We start from the raw sequence: 17,174 nt of genomic DNA, 5'->3' as shown, positions 1-17,174 counted from the left end.
TTGAAGGGAGTGATTTTGTAAACACTTGTACCTAATTTTGGAGTTAATCAGATCGGTCCCCCTATTGGAGCAGGACCCAAAGACGTAGTCCGTACAGACGAACTCTAAGATCAAATTGTTTTGTGTCTTCTATCTCTTAATTTCCCTTCTGTCAGTTTAATTTGTGTTGTTTCTTTATTTCAATTATGTTAATTTCTTTATTTAAAGCTTTAAAATTAACTTTATGTAATTAGTTAGCATTCCTTTGTAATAGTCCTAGATCCTAATTAGATCAAATTTGGTATTATAGCTATTATGTGACTAGTATTGCAGATTTGAATGCTAACAAGATCCAAGATTGAGAAAGGCAAAGGAAAGCTCGAGGAATACAATCCTAAGATTGAAAAATGAAGGACTAAACCATCATCACAAATGGCAGACGAAGGTGGTGGACAGGGTTTTCAAGATAAGAGTATCTAGAAGACTCTTCAGAATTTGCAAACAATGGTAGAAGTTTTGGTACAGGAAAGAGAAGAAAAGATGCGAAGACGTGCAACTCGGAAGGACAAAGGGAAAAAGAAAAGAGGCAATTGTGATCCTCCGAACACACCTCCCTCTTCTCCGTCTTCTCCCTCTTCTCCTTCTCCCCCCTCTTCTCCTTCTTCTACCCATTTTGAATCTTCTAACATTTTTAAGGGTGGACATAAGCCTTGAATCAAGTTGGATGTAAATTTTGACTTGCCAAAGTACTGTGGAGAGTTAAATGCTGAGAAATTAGATGATTGAATTCAGCATTAGAAGTCTACTGTAGAGTTCAAAACCTTGTAGATGATGTTGATATAATTCAGTTAGCCACTTTTCGGTTAGGTGGTGTAGCTCTAACCTGGTGGGAGAGTAGGACTCGAGATGAAACTTCACAGCATGGTAAGTTCAAATCGTCTTCATCAAAATTTGTTAGTGCTTTAAAGAAGCAATTCTACCCCCTAGGTTATATGCAGCAGTTAATGATGAACTAGCAACATTTTAGGCAAGGGAAAGGTCAAACTGTCTAGGATTACACCCATGAATTTTGTAAAAAGGCTATTTCATTAAATGTTCCATTGTATACTCAGGATACTTTACTCAAGTACATCGGTGGTCTTCATTCTTACCTTAGACATTCCATTTTGGTTTTGAATCCATGTAATTTGGATGAAGTAATTGTACAAGCAACACACTTAGAGTCAAGGGGTAAGGGTACTTTCATTGATAAGTTTGATAAGAAACCATCTAAGTCTGAGGAAAAGTCCAAAGGCAAAGGAAAGAGTAAAAAGATAGCTACAGTAAAGAAAGAGGGTGAGAAACCCACATGCTCACATTGCAAGAAAGAAGGGCATGATAATTCTAAGTGCTGGAAGCTACATCCTAAAAAGAGGCCAAAGTGATATGGTGGAAACAAAGGTAACCATAAAACTACTATTGTAATTCAACAAGATCTTGGATCTAATTCTGCAGATGAAACAAGGATTGTTGCCACCGAGATCCAAGGTAAGGGAAAAGGTATATCTCTCTGATCAGCTACAAATTCTTCTAGCATAAGTGCAAATACAAGTAAAGAATCTTCTCCTAAGAATGATAAGAAAAGGAATGAATTAATTCACATCTGAGTTGTTATCAAGCATACTAAGGTCAATACATTATTTGATACGGGTTCTCAAGTTAATTTGATATCTGAGGAAGTTGTTAAAAAGCTTAATTTGACTACAACACCTCATCCAAAACCATATCCTCTTGGATGGGTTTGCAATGATACACAGTTATAGGTAACTAAGCAATGCAAGTTAAGATTTGCGATCACTACAAACTTTATGGATGAGGTAGAAGCTGATGTAGTCCCTTTAGATATTTGTGGTCTTGTACTCAGGGTTCCCTATTTGTATTATCGACAGGCTATCTTCTATAGGGGGGAAAATAAGTATCATCTATTTAAAGATAAAATTGAATACATTGTATGGGCACATAAGGTTAAGACTAATCTGGCATTAGTCAATGTTGGTCAAATGAAAAGGTTAGTCAACTCTAGTAAGAATTTTGTGCTAATGATTGTAAAAGCCAAAGAAGATGAAACATCTAAGGCATTTAAGGGATGTGATCCAAAACATAAGGTTGAATTGGTCAAAGTTGTTTTCGCTTATGATGACTTGTTTTAGGAACTGAAAGGATTGCCTCCTAAAAGAGAGATACAACATGAGATTCAGTTGCAGCAAGATGTGTCACTTTGTAATATCAGCATGTATCACTTATCAGTCTTGCAGAATGAAGAAATCAAGAAGCAAGTTCAGGAGCTAGTTGAGAAAGGAGTTATTTGTCCTAGTAGTTCTCCTTGTGGTTCTCCTATTATGTTGGTTCCAAAGAAACATGGGACTTGGAGAATGTGCATTGACTACAGGTCTCTGAACAAGATAACGGTAAAGAACAAGTACCCTCTTCCTAGAATTGATGGTTTACTTGATCAATTGAAAAATGCAATTTATTTCACTAAGCTAGACTTACGTAGTGGATATCATCAGATAAGAATTGCAGAAAATGATATTTGGAAAATTACTTTTAAGGCAAAATAAGGACTTTATGAGTGGTTGTTTATGCCATTTGGGCTTTGTAATGTACCAGCTACATTCATGAGAATCATGAATGATGTCTTTCATCCTTTTATTGATGATTTTGTCATAGTCTATTTAGATGATATTCTTGTATTCAGTATGTCTTGGGATGAACATGTAATTCATGTAAAGAAAGTATTTGGTATACTGAGAAAAGAAATTTTTTTTTGTAAAGATGTCTAAATGCAAATTTTCTAAGACATCCTTAGTGTACTTAGGCTATGTTGTAGGAGATGGTCAATTGAAAGTAGACCCTGCAAAGGTTGAATGTATTGTAAAATGGCCTAAGCCAAGTACAATTACAGAAGTTAGGAGCTTTTTAGGTGTAGTTCAATATTGGAGGAAGTTCATTACAAACTTCTCTTACATTGCATCACCATTGCATGCATTAACCAGTACGAAGGCAACTTTTTAGTGGGGAGGTCCGCAACAGAAGGCTTTCGACACTTTGAAGGAAAAGTTGAGTACTATACAGTTCTAGCTCTACTTAATTTACATCAACAATTCAAAATTGAGATAGATCTGAGTGGGTTTGCCATGGGAGTTGTATTAATGCAAGGAGGTAAATGAAACTTTTTCAGGAGCAATAATTAACAATCCCACTTATGATAAGGAACTTTATGCTTTAGTTCAGAGTATTGAAAAATGGAAACACTACTTAATGGGAAAAGAAACTGTAATCCACACTGATCACTAGCCACTTTAGTATTTGCACTCACAATCTAAGTTACAACAAAGTAGGCACTTTAGGTGGATGGGTTTTCTACAACAGTTTCATTTGGTAATTAAGTATAAGAAAGGTGCCCATCACAAAGTAGCAAATATGATCTCTAGGCCTCCTGTTAAGAATGCCTTGATAATCCTTCAAAATAGTTCTATGGTTCATGAAAATTTTCAGGAACAATATGCTAATGATGAGAACTTGAAGGATATCTATGCATCTTTAATCCAAGGTAAACATGTAGAAGAGAAAGATTAAGTTATGTGCAAGATAATCTATTGTACCACTTGGGAAAACTATGCATTCCTAAAGATGAATAGGCATATGTAATTTGAGAAGTACACACCTCTTTGATTGCAGGACATTTTGGGGTGAGTAATGTTAGAATCTGAAAAGATTAATAACCCAGAAAACTAGTGCAAAGAGTAAAAATCTAAACTATGAATGCAAATGATACAAAATCAAAATAGCATCATAGAGTTAGTCTCCAAGAGAGTAATGCAAATGCTGGAAGCAAAATAGCATTAAGAGGATGCAAAAATAAGAGATACAAATACAAGCCAGGTAGCATGCTTATATAGGCTAGAAAGAGGGAGGAGGTGGCAACACCAACCAATGAGGAGCAACCATCTATCAGACTAAAGATAGCAAAGTATCTTCCCAAGATAGCTAATGGATGCTCACATGTAGGAAGGTGACACCTCACAACCATTCACCTAATAAGACATGCTTTATTAACCTAAGTGAGATTATTAAAAGTGTAGGAAAAACCTAGCAAAATAGGAAAAATTAAAAAACTACACTAACACCCCCCCATAAGCGAAGCTTAGGTGGATGCTAACCTAGCAAAGCTATGAAAGCAAGAAAATAGGTCCCGACAACAAGGCTTGATCAGGTACCCAATATAAGAAAAAGAACTAGATGAAGGAAACTAAGCCTCCAATCTAGGAAATGTCCCAAAGAGAGGAACAAAAAAGAGCATGAAGCTGCAAACTTTGTCAAAATGCTGATCTGTAGAACCTCCATGGAAATAGAAGGCACGAACCATCAACCAAAGAAGCATAGAACAACAAGTGAATCCCCCCATAATGCTGAACAGGGAGAGGGGTGACAGGAACACTGAAATGCAATGCCAAAAACATCTGCAAGAAGAAGAATCAGGAACACCAATAGTGCAATAGAAGTACAAGCACAGGATAAAGGGTGGTGTCACCGACACACTGCATGGACTAATGTCATGGAAGAAAAATTCACTTGACAAAGGTGGATGAGCACAAAATGGCAAAACATCATGACCCCCCATGGCACTTTATAATTGAGTGCGAGTACAAACAAACACAAGGTGTACAGGATCCCAGATATGCAAAAGCAGGCACTTTATCTCAGTACATTTACAGAAAAAGGAATGCAATAGAATAGAAGCATACAATGCTCAGAAGTCAGAAAGAAGAGTGAGCCAAAAGAACAGAAGAAGAGATTCCAAGACCTGTAGAATCCAAGTAATCCACCAGAGTGCGAAAATGCAAAACTTGAAGGAGAAAGAATCTGGAGCAAAATCTGGATAAAAGACCTCTGCAACTGAATAAATCATAGAACCATCCTTCCAATGATACCTGGCGAGCCCAAAAAAGAGTCCGAATGAGTGAGATATGGCTCTCGGAAGGTAAAATAGAACATCTAGCTTTGACTGCCAAAATAAGCAACCAGACTATAGCAAAAATAAAAAACACATGTACCATCATCTCCATCTCGGAACCAACTTTTTGATGCATTTTTCAGATCGAAAAAATATGTCTGTATGCTCAAGTTACGAAAGAAAAACTGACAGGGCCTCCTCATGAAGAGCATATGCTAAAAGTGAAACTTGGACACAATAATCAAAGAAACAAATAGCACCACTGCGATCTACTCGAAAAATCATGCACTTTCAAAAAAAGAATCGCCTCGATACGAGGTCGTATGAGAAAGTTATGATCCTCCGAAGTTTCCAAATCGAGAACTGTGCACAGTCACGGTTGAGAATCTGCAATTTCTGAAGAATTCATGCATGAAAATAAAAAAAAAACTCCATTAGTGGATAGACCACAAAAAAATAGCCGAGTTCATAATAAGAATCATCAAAATCAGAGTTCGTATGAGCAAGAACAAGACATTTGAAAACTGCATTCAAATCTGTGACTGCCAACGGAGAGGGGTATGGATGTAGCTTTGCATGCTCGATTTTGCAAAATATACAGCTTGCATGCAAAATCTAAAAGATACCTAGATGGTTTTTCGGGGCTGCAAACAAAACCCAGAAAGCGTTTTCCTTGCCGATGTACAAAAGATGTTGCTATAGTGTAAATCAAACGCCTTTAAGAGTAAAAAATGGCTCCAAAAATCAAGAAACGACCCCAGCAACCAAAATATGACATGCAAATGCTGGATCAGCTTCCTAAGTCCATTAATGGCATGTTAGAACCTGCAATACTGATTGAAAACTCCAAATATGCAAGTTGGTTGTCAGATTTGAGATTGAAACCCCAGAGAAAAATCATTTTTGTCAAAACTTTTTTGATTCTCAGGATCATCCAAAGATGCAAGAGAAGAGCATACTTCATTTTTCAAAAAACTACAATAAGGTTTATTTGCCCCCCCCCGAATCTCTCAAATAAGGAAACTAAAATCTACTCTTGCACATAGAAAAGCTCTGATACCATGTTAGAATCTGAAAAGATTAATAACCCAGAAAACTAGTGCAAAGAGTAAATGTCTAAACTATGAATGAAAATGATACAAAATCAAAATAGCATCATAGAGTTAGTCTCCAAGAGAGTAATGCAAATGCTGGAAGCAAAATAGCATTAAGAGGATGCAAAAATAAGAGATACAAATACAAGCCAGGTAGCATGCTTATATAGGCTAGGAAGAGGGAGGAGGTGGCAACACCAACCAATGAGGAGCAACCATTTATCAAACTAAAGATAGCTAATGGATGCTCACATGTAGGAAGGTGACACCTCACAACCATTCACCTAATAAGACATGCTTTATTAACCTAAGCGAGATTATTAAAAGTGTAGGAAAAACCTAGCAAAACAGGAAAAATTAAAAAACTACACTAACAAGTAAAACATTGGCTCAATTGCAAAAATATTTTTATTGGCCTCAGATGCAAGAAACTGTCACTAAGTATATAAAAGGATGTGTAATGTGTGCAACTAGCAAACCAAGTAATAGGAAATGGGTTTGTACACACCATTACCTATACCATCCCATCCATGGGAAAGTGTATCTATGGACTTTATGGGAGGTTTACCTATGTCTAGGAAGGGTCATGATTATTTGTATGTAGTATTGATCGGTTCAGCAAAATGTGTATTTTAATGCTTTGTAAAAAGTAGGTCACTGCTGAGCTAACAACTCATTTGTACTTTCAAAATGTATGGGTTCATTTTGGGTTACCTAATTCTATGGTATCAGATTGAGATTCTCGATTCTTAGGAGAATTTTGATCAAAATTGTAGGGCCTCGTGGATGCCAAGTTAAAGAAAAGTACAACCTGCCATCCACAAACCGACAGACAAACAGATGTAGTGAATAGGACAGTGTTGCATCTGCTTAGGGGTTACTACAACAAGCATCCTAAGTTGTGAGATGAAAGTCTTCATTATGTGCAACATGCTTACAACCATGCAACACACTTCTACAAAGAGGTCTCCTTTTGAGACTTGCTTCAGTTATTTGCCTAAAACGCCAATGGATTTTGCTTTTGGGAAGGACAACATTATCAATGGATGCCATGATGCAGAAAGTGCTTTAAATTTCATCCAAAAGGTCCAAGCAATCCATCAGGCAATAAAAGCATAGTTGGAGCAAAGCCAAGCAAAATACAAGGCTTGCCATGATAAGCATCACATCGATCATCAATTTCAAGTTGGTGATAGAGTTTGGTTACATATCAATAAGGAAAGAATGCAAGGTGAAGGAAGAGAGCTCAAGCTTATTAGGTAAGGCCCTTTTGAGATCTTGAAAAGATTGGTACTAATGCTTTTTGCCTAAATCTTCCTCCATACATGAAAATTTACTCAATTGTCAATGTTGAGAATCTAAAGTTGTATGAGCCTCCAATGATCTTGGATGAAGATGACAGTGTTCAGATTCCCTCAATTGATGATCTTTCACTAGAGTATTTGTCAGAATTGCCAGAAGATGTTATTCTAGACAGGAATGTCAGAACTTCACAAAGAGGACCAATTGAATACTTCTGAGTGGGATTGAAGGGGATGCATCTAAGTAAGGCAAGATGGATGGAGATTGGTAAAGTGAGGGAAATATACCCTCACCTGTTTTCTGAGTAATCCAAACTTTCGGTGGTTCGAAAGCTTCTTAGTGCGGAGGCTTTGATCTAGGGGATATTTTCATCAAAAAATGGTGTATCTCCAAAAACTCCAATTATCAGCACCATGTTAAAGTTGTCAAAATTCTGAATCCAATGCAATTTGAACAAACGAAAATAGAGTTCATATGCAAAAGTTATGGCCAATCAAAGGTTGGTCAAACTCAAGTTCAGAGGCCATCAAAAAGGTGAAATTTCAAACTCTCCAAAGTTGGTCAAAGTCAACATCAAATCGAAGGTCTTGTTGAGAGCTTTATGATGATGTTTGTTTCATCGAAAACAGAGCTCGTATGCAAAAGATATGCCCAATCGAAGTCAGGGATGATGACATGGCAAAAAAAAATATGAAGAAAAATTCCACATGGAAAGTATGTTGGTAGCCAATGGGGTTGAACCCCCCGACCTCCATTCTCTAAACCCTGATCGATGACCGTTGGGCCATCAGCGGCTCTTCAAAACATAAACCACACACTTTATAATTAAAGTGTTTCATGCCAAAATCAGAGATAAAAGGGTCGTCGGTGGGGTTGGAACCCCCGACCGACAGCCAAAAAAAAATAGTAATTATTGACGCACCATTTGCACACTTAATTATGCATATAACATAGTTACTATTTAACTTGTAACAAATCTCACCTAACCTTAGTAAAATAAGGTTATTGTTTATTTTTAACCCCAAAATTGACATGGAGCCAAATCTTTCAAATGGCTAAAGGGTTAATTCGAAGGGGGGAATTAATTAGAGGGTTATTTTTGTAAATTTTGGTTATAGCCTTATTTTGTCTAATTTTGTGTATAAAAAGGGGGGTTAGGAGGCTATATGGGATTCATTCTGAAATGGAGAGAACATCCAAGTGTCGAGAAGGAGAGAGAAATTATGAAGGTGTGATCAGTCTTGTACTTTGGAACAACGTGATGCTATTGTACTTGAAGGGAGTGATTTTGTAAAAACTTGTACCTAATTTTGGAGTTAATCGGATCGGTCCCCCTATTGGAGCAGGACCCGAAGACGTAGTCCATATGGATGAACTTCGAGATCAAATTGTTTTGTGTCTTCTATCTCTCAATTTCCCTTACGTTAGTTTAATTTGTGTTGTTCCTTTATTTCAATTATGTTAATTTCTTCATTTAAAGCTTTAAAATTAACTTTATGGAATTAGCTAGCATTCCTCTATAATAGTCCTAGATCCTAATAAGATCAATCTTCCCCTCAAAACAATATTGTAGAAAACCTTGACTCTTCTTCTTAAATAGGAACTAACACACTTTATTCCCAATTAGTTTATTCCAAATACAATTAAATGTCAAACTTTTTTTCATACCGATAATATGATTTGGCTCCAAAACACAACAACTATCTTTATCAAGCCATTATTTTGAATGTTAAAAACTGCAATTTAAAAATTAAAAGATCAAATTTGTATCAAACAAATAAAATTAGAATTTGACCCAAAGATTTTGATTCATAAAAGAAATCAATACTTGTATAGCTCGATATCAAAATTAAAATCCTCTAAGTTTGCATTTTATAACTGGTGCTTGGGAACCATAATTGAATTCTAATGCCATGTATACTATTTGAATCATGTAAGTGACCTTTAACTACCATTTAGAAGATTCAGTTACATTCTGATTCAAAACTAGCATCCATCAAACTGAAACATATTTCAATTATCTTTGAAAACTTGTAAAATAAGGATATTTCATCGCATTTGGAAATAAATGCAATGACTATGGTAAATCAAATGAATTACTTAAAAAAGAAACTCGTACATAATTCCAAAACCCTATCTTTGATTCACAGTGAAAAATCAAATTAGTATTTCTAAATCAAGGATGGGAAGTGAGAGGGGTGCCCAATAGGCAGGCTTGTTGGTTCTCAAGCTTGTCAAACTACAACTCTCTATCCATCTCAATAATAAGAGAAACCACCAAAACCAAAAGGGTAGTATCTGCATCCATGTAACCTTGCCAGTGCTCCAAATTATTTCCTTATTGAAATGACTAGTATTTGAGGTGACCCATTTTTTGTCTTGAGGAAGATAAGTGACTGCCTCACACTATTACTTTTTTTTATATTATGCCATCATTTGTGTTGCTCCTACTGCCTGGAAGAGATAGAGATGTCCCTCTTGAAGATTGATGCTTTACACAAATTTTGAAGCTCTTGTTCCACCGCCATTTTCTCTATTAACAATTAGTTTAGGTTTGAAGTTATCATGTGTATGTCAATGCATGAATTTGTTGGAAATTTGGCTAAGGTAGAAATTGGATGCTGTCATTTATGGTAACATATCTTCAGTATGAAGAAGATAGACTTTGAAGATTAAGTTATGGCATTCATACTTAGTAACATATCTTCAATATGAAGAAGATAGACATTGAAGATTAAGTTATGGCATTCATACTTAAAAAATTGTCTAAGTATCATATAGGTTATCTAATAGGACAACTAGAGTTTTGGTTGGAAAAATTTACATAAGCTATTTTGGCATGTGTGCACTCAAGGGAAGGTAGTACCGACTACTATGATGACATATTCTAGAGCGCAAGTCAATATAGACTATACTAATAAAGTTATGAGAAGATTACTAGTTACGACATTATACAGGTAGAACAAAGCATAACAAAGAAAGGGGTATTGTGGGTTAAGGAATTTTTTTTTAGCAAATAACTACTTAACTAATTGGGAATGACATCCTAGATGTAAATCCTAAGTCAACAAGTTATAATAATGTATTTTCTAAAGTATGTAAAAGCATGAAGGTCGATTGGGTATAATATTGTAATTGAAAAGTATAAAAGAAAGTTTGGAAATGTGAAGTTAAAGAGTGGAACAAGTGATGTATATGTCAAATGTGATTTGCAAATTCTGATGTATGATCAGAGGTATACGAATTGAGACAACTTTTTATACAGAATGGCAAAGAAAAATATCAGATATTGAAGATATCAGCAATAGTGATATCAATAATAATGTAAAAGAGGTTTTTGTATCTATCTCTTTGTATTAAGGAACTTCATTGTATATTGCATGTTTTGGGTAGAAAGCTCATCTTGCACACATTTTATATTTGCAAGTAACAACTCCTAACAAGGTAGAGGCTTCTAACAAGGACCAAGACACTATATGGATGTAATAGACTCCTACCAGGGTCAATATCTTTAACTAGATACTTTTGATTAGTGGATCATTTTGTGGGTACCACCCCCACTGGGGTTTTCCCTTGGCTGGGTTTCCCTAGTTAACGATATGATTTTATGAGTTCTCTTATTGTATGGTTATCTTTATTGTTCAACATAATTAGTTTACTTTCATATGCAAGTTATAAGGTTATTAATAATATCTAATTTTGGGCTAAAGTTTGTAGAATATTGATTCACCCCCTCCCCCCCCTCAGTATTCCCTATTTCCAATAATTGGTATCAAAGAATAGTTAATCAGAAGAGGCTTAATAGATTGAGTAAGATCGTTATGGATATGGAACAATTACAATAGAAACTAGAAGAAGCTCTTGAGCATATTGATATTCTCACTAAAGAAAGATATAACTTGAAAGGAAGATATGAAGATGCAAAAGACTACATTGGAAAGCTTAAAGACAAGATTGATCATCTTAAGTCCAAAAAGGAGCCTAAAGATCAAATTAATGATAGTGATGAAGTTTTGAGATAGAATTAAGAAAATGAGGTCTTGAAGCATGAACTGAAGATTATTAACCTGGAATTGAGCTTAAAGGAAGATGATAGTAAAATTGAGTTAGATCTGAAATCTAAGAATGCAGATCTAAGATCCAACCTTATGAAAGTTACATCTAAACTTGAATCCACCAAGTTATAATATGTTGAACATGAGAAGTACAACGCTATTGTGAAAGGAGAGCTAACCCAGACGAAGCAACAATTAGAGAAGTTAAATTCTAGTAGTGAGAAAATTGATGAGCAAATGTATCTTTAGAGACCTTCTTATGATAAGAATGGTCTTGGATATTTTGTTGGAGAAAAATCGGCTAAGAAATCTAAAGCTAGAAAGGAACCTAATCCTAAAACTCATCAACATATGCAAGAGAAAGAATACCTGAACAAGGTTGAGTCAAATCAACCTGATAATGCACCCAAGGAGATTGAACAAGTTGATCAACTCAAACAAATTGATGAACTTAAGCAACCTGAGAAAATTGAGTCACCTAGAGAAGTGAGATATGAATTCAAAGGTAGATTCTATGCATGTAATGAAATTGGTCATATGAAAAAGGAATGCACAGGAAAACCATTTAAACATGTTATCGATTTCTATTGTTATAATTGTCATGATTTTGGTCATAAAGTAGCTAATAGTAAGAAATCTAAGTTTGATAATAGTAATAGCGATAGTAGAATGTTTAGAAGTACTAACCCTGCAGAAAGAAGATTTGAAGAAGGAAACAATAGAGCAAGAAACAATATTATATGTTACAAGTGCAACAACTTTGGACATATAGCCAGGAATTGTAGAGAACCTATTGAACAACTTGAATAAAGATTCAGAAATAGTGCACTAGTATGTCACTTATATAATAAATTTGGTCATATAGAAAGATTTTATAGAATGGATATGAGGAACATCAACATGAATCTAAACTTCAGAAGAAATATGAACATGAATGTCAAAAGAACATATGGCAACAATAGTAGTAAAAAAAAAAGCTTAAAGGAACATGTAGAGGAATTCAAAGAGGTATTTTTCAAAGTCAAAGATTCATCCAGTTCACATGTAATATTGGAAGAATAGTCATTTGAAGCATCTAGAGGAAGATTGAAGTCAATAATTGTATTTGATTCATCTTACTTGAGTTAAAGTACTTTAATTAAGAGATCAAGCATAAAAAAGGTAAAGATGATGACAAAGAGTGAGTTAAGGTTTGCATAGTTAGTATGAGGTACAACATGATGTTGTGAAGCCATGATTAAGAGCGCAAATGATTTGGAAATCATATGTGAGTGCACGAAACAAACCTAGTTACTTGGTAATTAGAAACAACTTTTTGGTGATTGTGTACTTACGCAATTAATGTAGAAATGAGTTGGAAGTAATTTAAGGATTGAAATCGATCATTTGAATACCACTCGAGCATGTAAGAGTTTAAGAAGTACTTTTGGAGAAAATTTGAGGTGAAATTGAAATATTTTTTGTGTGTGAGCAAGAAGAAGCCCTAGTTATGCAGAAATTGGGTATTTACCATAAGCAAAGTCATATTCTCAAAGCTTTAACCTATACAATGGAAAATCCAACAGTTTTTGATGTAAGTGACCATCCTAGATACAAGTTCAAGAAGCATCCTTATGTGTCATTAGAAGATGGTCCCTTAGGAGCATTTTTTCAAGTGTTGCAAAATGTGTTACATGTAGAAGACATAAGATCTTATATTCATTGCAAATTTGAGACCATTGGTGATAGTGACATCCACAAGGATTTAGGCCTATTATGCAACATCGACCTAAGTCTTAAAAAAGGGTTTGAATATTTGAGTGGTTTAAACATTGTCAAGCATACACTCTACACAAACATTGTCAAGCATATGTTCTACACAAACTTTGATAATCACGAGTGAAGTAGGATAATTCTAAGTAGAATTCATGAAGGAATGTTTTGGGTAGGAGATATCCCTACGATCATTAATAAAAACATGATTCATAAGCTTATTGGACTAGGTAACAAAGGTTGTAACCCAGTTAATGAGAAAAATGTGAAGAAGCTAGTAGAGGCAAACCTAAAGAGCAAAACTGATGGTAGGAACATGAGGATTGATCTAATAAGTGAAACTGATGTTGGGGTAATCAGTAAAATCATTGGATATGAATCACAGGTCTAGAGTGAACTTTGTGCCTACTAGATTCATCCATCCAATCTATCTAATGACAGTCAAGAAGGAGAAGGTAAATTATGAAGCATTGGCTATTGGACAATATTGAGAAGTTAAAGAAGATAAAGAATGCAATGTTTAGGTTTGAGTCCTTATTGACACACCTATTCTTTGAAGTAATTAGAGAGTTTCTTGGTATGCAAGACAAAGAATGGGATAGAAATGAATGCACAGTGAGCATAATAACTCATTACTACAAGAAATAGTCTAAGAAAAGAATGGTAGATGATATAACCAGAATTATTAAAAGCTTTCAGTCTATGATGAAATAGAGATTTATAATTCCACCTGCCTTAGTTGAGAAATACAAGAATGACACTTGTTTTATGGTAGAAACTAATGTCACATGTATGGAAGCAGTGGAACCAAGAGTAAAATTCATTGACCCCATGGGTTATGAGATTGAGTGAAGACTTAATTGAAGGTTATGAAAAGATAATATCAAAATTAGATAGAGATATGGAATGTCCTAGATGGGGGACATACAAAGAAAAAGTTAAGGAAGTTCACAATGAAATTCATGGAAAAGAGATAAAGAAGAAGATTGAAAAGAAAATTGATGCAATATTAAGAGAATCAGGAATGATAAGAAGAAGTACAAGTGTTGTGGTTTTAACAATGCATGCCCCATAATGCTTGCCCCATTTTGGACTCAAAATGGGGACCCCTCTTTTGAACATGAGATCCCTTTCAGAGAACCTAGTCAAGTGCCTCTATAGATCTAGTTAGGCAACTACAAGTACTACCAGAAGGTCAGAAAGACAAAATTTTGGTTCAAAGTGTTAAAAAGTACAGTTGCGCACTATCCGCAAATGCACACTCACCTTGAATATGTGAGGCACACATGTGTAGGTATGCACCTCTGAAGGTGTGAACCATTTTGAGCTTTTGCCTATAAATAAGACCCACATGCCCTCATTCTAGTCACTTGTTCACACTGAGACTCTAAAGATCACACCTTAGCACCTATTCAAACTCTACATCTCCACAGCACCACGCCTTCACACCAATGCCAAAGCCTTCTTAAGAAGTTAAAAGGAGGTGTGCACAAGCACACATGCACATGTGTGCACCCTCCAAATGTTTACAACATGTGCATAATCTAGAAATGAGGCCCTCACAAGAGAAAGGAGGTGCATGTTGTGCACATGCACATTTGCACTAAGTGTGCAACATGCACACTACATTTTTATGCCATTTTTAAAAACTCTTAAGGCATGCACTGCACAAGTGTGCAATATGTGCATATTAGACCTTTGTAGCCTTTTTCTGTCAGTTTCATCTATTTGTGTCAGTTGTCTGCCAGACGAGTCATTATTTGTAAGGTTATCTTTTTTTTTTTACATTAATATTACTAATATTTCTCTTTTGTGCACATAAAATAGCATCGTCTTCATCCTCTATGGACACAAATATTGCACCAAAACTCATTGCCTTCAAATATCAAGGAGTGCCCAAGAAATCCCAATTTGGAAGCATTAAAAAATCTGAGACATATGGAGAACATTGGGAACAATTTCTTCCTTTACCCAAAGGGCCTCTTGGTATACCTCCATCATTACAAGACCTCACATCTGTACCTCTTCAACTAAAGAGGTACCAGATATTGATGGAAACATATATGACAGAAGAGTTGGACATGATAGATGAATGGATAGAGAAGGTGTTAGAAGTTAATAAAATTATGGAAGGATTATATGAGGATATCCAAGAAATAAAGAATAAAGCTCGAGGGCAATTTTTGGAAGCAGAGAAGTATTATAATGCTACTAGCCTAGATATTTTTGAGGACAAGTCAAGTAATCAACTTTCTTTAGTGCAAATAGTCATGCAGGAATTCAAAGCATTATTTGAGGTTGCTTTGTCTGAAGATGATTTTAGACGGATCTTCAAGATAAAAGGAATATTATCATAATTAGATTCCAAATTGGAAGATTTTGCAGACACCATGATAGAGATAATTAATTACCGTCAGGTGGTGCGTGATAAGTATGAGTCATTGGATTTAGCAGAAGCTAAGAAAATCATCATAATAATTAAAAAGTTTAGGAACAAACATCTAGACATCATTTTGGTCTAAAGGGAAGAAAACCTAGATGTTGGAATATGAGTTTTTGATACTTAGTAGATTTTTGGTATTTTTTATCATTTCATAAGGTGTTCTTTCCAAAGGTGCACTTTTCACAAGGTGCACAAATCAAGAGGTGCGCCGACAATTTTTGAAGATGAAGCAGTGCACTGACAATTAACTGCCAATTGTTATTTTTGAGCATTCCATGCATCGAAAACACATTTTGGTGACAATTCAACTCCTTGAAACATTTATAGATGGCCAAGCTTGCATTTTTAGAAGTCCTAGTGACTCTCAAACCATCTCATGGCTTCTCTCCTCTTATCTTTTTCTTCTTTTATTGTTTTAGTCATGTAAAGGCTCATGTACCCATTAATTGATATAAGCAAGGGTGGAGACCTACTTAGCACCATTTAGAGAGTCAGTTTGTATGAAATTAGTTTTTTAACATAAGTTTGTATTAGAGGAGCTTTCACTTCTAACACAAAAGGATGAGAGGACTTCTTTTACATACATTGATGTAATATGTACTCTAAGCCGACATTTTGATGCAATAATAAATGTTATTGATGCTCTCATTTTGAGTGTAGTAAATCTTTCCAGAAGGTGTTATTTTTTGTGAATTCATGTTCATGAATGATAATGGAGCTAATGGTTTTATTGCATTGTTAGAATTATGTGACCTTTTAGTTTTGGTGTTTGCCTTATGTTAACAAATTCTATTGTTCTGACAAATCGGAGAAAGGATCATTATTGTTCTTGCATAGTATTTTATCTTGTGTGAGCACACTTTTTATGGCCACATGATCTAATGAATCGTGAAACATCTTTTAGTTTTCATTAAATTCCCCATCGGCAATTGCATCAATGGATTTGAGGAAGTGTTGCTCCTAATTTTATTGGTTTCCTCCCAAGTCCTTTTGATAATTTAATTCGCAAATGTGTTGATACTTTGGCTTGTGTCCATCAGGAATTTTCCTTTTAGTAATTTATTCTAAATCTCTTGTTACTCTATCTCATCATGTATGCTTTTGAAACATTTGGTTAAACTGGGAATTCATATAGTTGTATTGATGAGAAATTGCATTCATCATAAAATAAAAAATACAAAATATATATTGTTTTTGTGGTTAAGTTTCAATGAAGTTGTGTAGAATTGGTAGATACCAACAAATCCCTCCTTGTGAAAAATCATATTTATCTTTAATTGAGTTACCCAACAGGTTGAAAAATAGCCATTCAAAACCTTGGAGTTGGTCATAATCAACTTTTCAAGAGAGAGATTTGAGAGAATTTTTGGCGTTGGCATCGTGCTAAACAACAACTCAATAAAAGTGGTGTTAGAAGGAGGGCCTAAAACCATCCTTCCCAAAAAACTAAGTTCTTGTTTGATAGTTCTACAATTTTCAAAGTTTTGTATTTTTTGAAGTCTATCACTATCAAAAGGTACACTTTTCACAAGGTGTACTTTTCAGAGTAAACA

This window comes from Cupressus sempervirens, chromosome 5 (assembly GCF_028749045.1).
Source record: "Cupressus sempervirens isolate cs-2001-9-10 chromosome 5, ASM2874904v1, whole genome shotgun sequence".
In the NCBI taxonomy this organism is placed as follows: domain Eukaryota; kingdom Viridiplantae; phylum Streptophyta; class Pinopsida; order Cupressales; family Cupressaceae; genus Cupressus; species Cupressus sempervirens.
Note: the sequence above shows the minus strand (reverse complement) of the source record.